Raw genomic sequence first — 8,077 nt, 5'->3', positions numbered from 1 at the left:
TAATTCTCACTTCTCGTTGCAGAAAATATGAGAAACACTTTGCAAGAACTCATGCAAACATGTTTCTCTAAGGCCATGAACTGGTTCGCTAAGTTGCATTGTTTCATTCAAGTATAAAGCCTTTCTAGTTCTTGGGCTGGTACACTGAAAGCCAAAAGGTAGAATGTTCATTTGATCATTAGCAAAATGGTCTCTATTTACATTTTTAAAAATCTACTACATGTAAGTTTTCCTGGCATATTCTTTTTGTATGTTTTAAAACAAAAACAACAAAAGCTTAGAATGAAATACTGCCATTTGCAACAACATGGATGGACCTCGAGAGAATTATATTAAGTGAAACAAGTCAGGCACAGAAAGAGAAATACCACATGTTCTCACTTATTGGTGGGAGCTAAAAATTAATATATAAATTCACACACACACACACACACACACACACACACACACAAACCGCGGGGGGGGGGGAGAAGATATAACAACCACAATTACTTGAAGTTGATACGACAAGCAAACAGAAAGGACATTGTTGGGGGGGAGGGGGGGAGGGAGGAGGGAGGGAGGTTTTGGTGATGGGGAGCAATAATCAGCCACAATGTATATCGACAAAATAAAATTTAAAAAATAAAAACAAAAAAACCCCCCAAAAACCCAAAAGCTTAGAATAAGATAAGAATCCTTTTTTCACATAAAGGTCAAATAGACACTTCTTGACATCATGTCCTTTAGACAATGGCAGCCTTCTAATCCGATGTGTCCAGTTTCCATTCTACAGACTGCTACTTGATTGTTGCACATAAGTGCACCTCCTACAAATTCAGCTTGAATCCCCTCCCATGAAAGAACTTGCATGAAGTCTGATAGTCTTGATTTGTTCATAAAAACTGACTGATGTCCAGGAACCTCATGAGGTGGCAAGGGTACCAAAGTAGGGATGATCTCACTTCCCTTACCTGCTTCTTTCTCATCATCGCCAAACAAGAGTTTTCATGGCCTTTTGTTGCACTATAACACTAGAATCTGAAGGAGTGTCCATTTGCATTTATGTGTTATCTTTCAGGCTTTAGTTGTCTTTCTAAAATGACTCTTGTCTCTACTTTGGAAACTCTCATGTCTAAGACACCATCTGCCCAAGCTAACTCAAAATATTCTGCCTTACAAAACTGAAGGGAGCTGACAAGTGAGTATCAATCTCACCTGGTAGGTATGTGTTTCGTTAGTGGCATCGACCATTTCATGTAACTTTGGCATGTACATTTTACCATCTTTCCCTCCAAACACGCAGCAGCACTCTGCCAGATCTTGACTGGCTTCTGGTGGGCCATGGACAACGATCAACTGTTGTGGTTTTATCTGTTTAATGATTTTTTTTTAACGGAATCCCCATCAGAGCGTCCTTCATAGTCTGTGTAAGTAACTTTGGCTTTTATTTCAATAGATTCTGTTGTAGAAATACACTTAGGAGGAACATCAGATAAATCCTGATCTTAAATGGTTCATCCGCATTTGTCAAACCAGATTCTAATTTTTTCTTCTTCAGTAGCTTGAAGTTCTGGCACTAGGAAATCCTCTGGTTTGATAATCGCTCCATATTCGTCCCATTTAATTCTTTCTTCTGGGGCAGGAAACATGGATAAGACTTTTTTTGCCTGTTTGAAGAAACTTCCTTTACGACTACCTTCACTTTTCATCATCAGGTCATGCTTTGTCTTATGGTCTGATGGCTGATCAATATCTTCCTCAACATTGCTCTCACCACTGGCATACGTACCTGCCTCTTTTGACTGCTCAAGGTTTTTAGTAGCTTCTTTCTTTAGTTTCTCTTTTTCCAAGTATTCCTCAAGTTCTTTTCCTTCAAGCTTCACACATTTCCTCAACTCTATTTCTGCAATTATTTTTTCAGAAGAATTATCAATTAAGAAACATGCTAAAGTCCCAGGAGCAGTTCTGTAAATTAGAATGATTGAGTTTTTAGGGTCCTGACACCACTGAATAAAGAGATCCCTTGAAAGCCCACATTCCAGGTCAGGTTGGCTGGCAAGCACAACTTTGAGGCTAGGTACTCGAGCCAAGTCAGAAAGACCATGACAAAAAGGGAGACGGCAAAACTGAAATAGATTATTTCTTTTGTCTTCAAAACATCTCATCAATTTATCATTCATCCATTCTACCTGGGACTTAGAAAACTCCACCACATTTTAACTGACATTATTTAGGAGTGCCAATGAGTAAGCACCCAATCTTGCATCTTTATTTCTGCAAATCTGATCAAGGAGTTGAGTAAGTTTCAAAACTCTGCCTGCAGTGTCCATTGCTATTAATACATTTCCATTGCCTCAAAGTGTTTCCAGGACATTTGTCAGAAATTGCTCATTTCTCTGTTTTCTTCTAGGTTGTACATGTGTAGCATTAAATGAATCCTGTTAAGCAGGGAGGGTCTACTTAGCATTTCCATGGAACATCCACTTAAGTGGCTCTCCCTCTTGTGGTTGAAGTCAACTGCATAAACAATTTCTTCTCCATCTTTGCCTATTTTCCATATTGTTTCACCTAGCATATGACCAGCTGGCAGAGCTATGATGGACCAGCCATGTCCTTTGCCTTTCAGATTCACGATCTGAGAGAATTTTAGCTGCTGTATTTTATGAAAGGCTGCATCCACATAATCTAATGTAGAGTGTGTGTAAAATATTCTGTATTGTGTCAAGACCGATCAAGATTATACATGAACATATGTCCCATTTTATAAACAGGAATAGTTGAATAGATAGCACAGTTCAGACCCAACTGTCCAACAGCATATGGGAGGGCACCAAGATGCAGTGGATTGGGGTGGGACAACAGCACTACATCAATTGGATGAACATGCTTCCTCAGGGAATCCATAATATCCATAACATTCATAATATCCAGTCACAGTCCAGTAAAACTCTAAACTCATCGACTTGGAGAAGATAGCAAAGAGCAGACTCTTCTTGGATCCCAGAGAGGGTAGTTAATTTGATAATAGATGTCATTTATTTTGGTCCGGTAACAATCGATATCTCAGCCATATATATGAAACACCATGAATTCAGAGGAAAAATTCTTTATAAATCTGAACGACTGCCAATTTCCTCTCATCTAGTTTTCCTGTTCCCAGTTGATCCTCCATACAGCTGTCAGAGAGGTCATCCTCGTCAGGCCTCTCCTGATGCTGTCCACTGCACTTCTCAACTCCTAGTCAAATCCAGATTCAAGAGGGAGAAAAGATAATGTTCACTCAGCAGCACCTGTGATGACCAGCCAGCAGAAGCCCCTCAGTGGCAGCTGTCATTAAATAAAAACAACCTTGAACAAGATACTCAAAAGCAAAGAACAGAAATGGGAAAAAACCAGGAAGATATGAAATGAGAATTGATTATACACAAAAAAGATAAAAGCTTATTATATATAAGACTAAATTATAAGGTGCCCAAAGAAGGTACCCATAGTAAAAGTAATTGAAAAAAACAGGAAAAAAAGTAATGAAAATGAGATAAAGGAGACTTCCAGCTTCCAGTTTTACATGTAAGCAGCTTAGAAGTTGCCACTCCATTCTAACAACAAGTAAAAAGCCGAACAAACTGAAATATCAACAATCTTCTCAGATCCATCAGAGAAGTGAAGTCACAGGCCAAGTCACTGCCTCCAAATTGAAAAGACAGACAGGTGGATACAGAGAATAACAACATAAACCTTTTTGGAACCAGTGCCAGGGTAGGAAAGCCTGGAATGTGACAGATTGCTTGAGGCTAGGTGTGACAAATCAGAGTTAAAATCTTTAGGGGGGGTGCGGTGCAGTCAAAGGAGGCCCCCTGCAATTTTTGAAAGTTTTACCTTCAGGAGCTCTACCAGGCTCACACAGTGAAGATCAGAGAAAAATCCCTTGTGCTTCATGCAGTGGGTGGGGAAAAGGACGTATCTTAAAAATTGCCCAGAGCACTGTTTTTTTTATTTTTTAAAATTTTTTATTGAATCATAATTGACTATACATATTTTTGGGATTTAATGTAGACATATGTTGATCAAATCAATATTACTAGTATGTATATTGTTACCAGTCATACTTATTCTTTATGCCCCTTGTCCAATCTCTCCTCATCCCTCTCCCCCTCCCTCCCCCCCAATTTCCCTAGATTTCTTCTCTCCCTCTGAAAGAGTAATGGTTACTCTGTTGATTTGTTGCCCAGATGATCTGTCCAATGTTGAGAGGTGTGTTTAGGTCCCCCAATATTATCATAGAGCAGATGCTTCTTCTGTCACTCTGGAATGGGCTTTGGCAAGAGAGACATTCTCTTCTTTTCTTTGGTCTCTGCTGGTGACTCTCCTTGTGTCAATGCACTCCAGTGGCTGGTGGACCATCTGCGTGGTGGTTGTGACATCTAGCCACTTTCATGGCAGTTGTGGTTACTGTGGTGGCTGTGGTGGGACACCCACATGGATGTAATTTCTGGCATGCTGCTGGGTGCTGGCAGTGTGCCTGGTTGTGGGTGGGGAGTCCAGTCCCTGACTTGATGCCCTGGGCCCCCAGATGGGGCCCCAAGGCACTGGTGGTGTGCCAGGCTGTGAGCAGGGGGTTCCAGTCCCCAGATCCATGCCCCAGGCCCTCAGGTGGGGCCCCGAGGCACTGGCAGTGTGTTTGGGTGTGGGCAGGGGGTTGGATCCTCAGATCCATGCCCCGGGCCCCCTGGTGGGTCCCCAAGGTGCTGGTGGTATGCCTGGATGTGGGATTGGGGTCTGGTCCCCAGCTTCCAGCCTCAGATTCCCAGGCAGAACTTGAAGTGCTGGCAGTGTGCCTGGCTGTAGGCAGGGGCTTGGGTCCCCAGCTCCATGTCTCAGGTCCCCTGCTGGGCTCTGAGGTGCTGGTGGTGTGCCTGGGCCTGAACTAATTTTTTGTCCTTTGCTTACTTCTAAAACAGGGGAACTTCCTGTGGGAACCAGTACTTGAGCTCTATGGTTGGGCTAAATTGCTGCTTTGCTGCTATTCCCTAGGAAAGGCTTTTTGTGCAGCTCAGGGTTTAATGGTTGACCTTATAGGTACTTCTGGCTCTCCAGAGACCTGGTGCACTTGGGTTGTGTAGTAACTCTGATCTGGGCCTGAGTTTTTCCATCAAACTGCACTCCATTCAATACTGCTATCCTGACCAGTCTCCTCTGAGTGGTCCTGCAAAGATTGGGGGGTGGATCGGCTATCCTTGCTGTGTCCTAGTGTTCTCCTGGTGGGCCCATCTCCCCCACCACCTGTGCTCCAAGCACTTCTCATGGGATGGGCCGTGTGCCCATCCCTTGTGATGACTCACCGGCCTCTGAATGGCTCCCCTTTTTCAGTTGTTCTGGCTCCTCACTCCTGTGTGGGTCCACAGGAACCCTACTAGTGGTCTTGCTGTCCTGGGGGCCACCAAGGCCCTCTTTTCCCCTGCAGCCTCCAAGCAAGTTCGTCCGAAGGGCACAGCTGCGGCTTCTTCCAGCTCCTGCTCCATGTGCTCAGCAGCTCCAAAACGCTCTGAGCAGTTTTTCCTTTCTCTCGTCATGGCTTCTCCCACCTTCATGAACTCTGTAGGTCTCTCCTCCTCTTCCCCTGAGCTCCAGAGGCCCCAGCTTGGCTGATGTGACATTTTTATAGTTGTAAACTGGTTGATTTATGGGAGAGAGTGACACTGGAGACCGTCTATTCCACCATCTTGACCAGAACCCAGCACTCTGTTCTTAACAAGGACTGCCCTCAGGAGAAACTATGTTACCAGAGCCGAATCTGCTGGGGTTTTATCAGAGCCTAACCAGTCTGGGAGAAGGGGAAGGAAAATACCCAACTCCAGCCCACTCCAGCCATCCTGTCCCACCTAAAGGGGGCAAAATCTGGGAAGCACTTGTGAAGGTAGTAATCCAGGGGCACAGGCTCATTGAAAGACTGAGACCTAATGAAAGGACTATAGAACACTTCCCCTCCCCCCCACATCATCACCAAATCACTAAGGGCCTATTTAGAGAAGTTTCTTTCCCCCTGTACATTGTGTCTAGCTGTCAATAAAAACATTTCAAGGCAAAAAACACAGTTTAAAAAGACAAAACGAGAATCAGACCCAGATTCAGATGTGGGAGGAACATTGGAATTATCAGACCAGGAATTTAAAACAACTATGATTAAAATTCTAAGGGTTCTAATGGAAAAAGTAGACAACATGCAAGAACAGATGGACAGTGCAAGCAGAGAGATAGAAATTTAGAAAGAATCCAAAACATGCTAGAGATCACAAACACTGTAACAGAAATGAAGAATGCTTTTGATGGGCTCATTAATAGACTGAACATGGCTGAGTAAATGAGATAAAGTGAGCAAAAAGAATCAGAAAGAGGAAGACAAGCAAATAATAATTAGAGTCCCTGAAGAAGATAAACAAAACAACAGAATAAAAATAATATGTCAAAGTATAATCCAAGAAAAACCTCCAGAAGTGAAAGAATGTCTTAATCTACATGTTGGAGCAAATCTACACAGCCCATGGAATCAGTTATCTAGCTACTGATCTGGCAAATACTTTATGTCCCATCAGTATGAGAAAGCACAACAATTTACATACCCAGCAGTGGTTTATTAACACAGGTTTTAGGAGAAAATGTGACCAGATTTACATCACCCATGACACCCTAATAGCTGATGTGACTCTCTGTGTTCCCTATGTTGGGGACAAGCTTTTCATCTGAAGGAACACTAAGAGTCGATTCTGAAGGGCATAGGGTGGCCTGTGCCATATCTCTTCTAACTGCCCCTCCAGATCCACTCTCCATGCTCCTCCACACTGCTCTCTGTCTCATCAGGAGGCTGACCTAGATGGACCACATCATCAGTCCAGACTGCTGTCCTCTGGATTTCTGCTGTATTTTTTCCAATGGGGAGCCTTGGCAGGAGATTGGAGAAAGACAGGAGAATGAAGTTACAGTATTTATTCCCCTGACTCCCTTCCTGCATGATTGCTTAGATCTGGCCATGTTGCTTGACTACAAGATTCTATCCCTCACAAGGCAGTTGACTTCAGGAGATTCTTTCCCTTTGGGTTCTGGAAACTAGGAAAACCTCATCTAAGGGCAATAACTGCTCAGTTGTTACTAAACTCCAAGTTATTATGGTATCTTTTATAGTTCCACTCTACCCTCACTTTGTAAACAAATATTCCTTGAAATATCCTATTTTAAGTGTGGCATCAGCTTCCTGTTGGGATCCTGACTGATGACAGGATGCTGTGTATACATCCTGCTGAAAAAAAAAAGGGTCCTAAAGGAAGTATTTCAACCAATGGAAAAAAAAAGACTCAAGAAATGGGGACATATGGCATATGAGAATAAGTGGAGTGAGCAATAAACCAATAACATTGGTAGTTAGGCATAAATTATTACTGGTAATGTAGTAATGAAGTTTAAGGTACTTAATAATAAAGAATTCTTAGGGACTTTCACTTCTGGTATCTGAATGACTATGAGCTCTGAGATAGCCCCCAGCTCCTCAACAACCAGGCCCCAGACAGTACATACTCTTTGAGGCATCTCTGGTTTTATAAAATAGAGAAAAGGTACACAGGGACTGCCCTCCCCCCCCAAAACCTAACAAACAAAAGTTGTACCCCAAACAGCCTGGGTCCGGGCAGCGATATACAGAAATGAAGGCTTCAGCAGCAAGGCACGAGTGTGAAAGCACTCAGGAGTTGGGGCTGGCACAACTGGGAGGCAAGGACACAGAGCTATGGGCTGAGGTGGAGCTGGAGGGAGTCAGAGCATCAGGAAGCCAAAATAGAAGGGAGCCTGCATGGACTTGTGGGGTAGTCAGGAGAGTCAGGTTTGCCCTGAGTCTGGGTTCCTATACAACACTGCTAAGATAATGAATGTTGGAACAGCAGTGAGATAGCAAAGATGAACCTTAGATTCCCTCTCTGAGCCCTGGCTACCGGTAGAAATAATAGCAAATGCTTTCTGGAGGAAAGTTTCCTCAAGTTAAGACCATAGGACTCCCACAGATTAAAATCAACCAGTGAGCTTGAAAATCAAGACAAGATTACCAAATGCA

At 43.2% G+C, this 8,077-nt stretch overlaps 1 pseudogene; it reads right to left on the bottom strand.

The window, feature by feature from the left end:
* Positions 1-684: 684 nt before the first annotated feature.
* On the bottom strand, positions 685-3,017 carry LOC134368619 (cleavage and polyadenylation specificity factor subunit 2-like; annotated as a pseudogene).
* Positions 3,018-8,077: the final 5,060 nt, after the last annotated feature.

The sequence above is a fragment of the Cynocephalus volans genome, chromosome X (assembly GCF_027409185.1).
Source record: "Cynocephalus volans isolate mCynVol1 chromosome X, mCynVol1.pri, whole genome shotgun sequence".
NCBI classification, from domain to species: Eukaryota; Metazoa; Chordata; class Mammalia; order Dermoptera; family Cynocephalidae; genus Cynocephalus; species Cynocephalus volans.
This window is presented reverse-complemented; position numbering and strand designations above follow the sequence as displayed.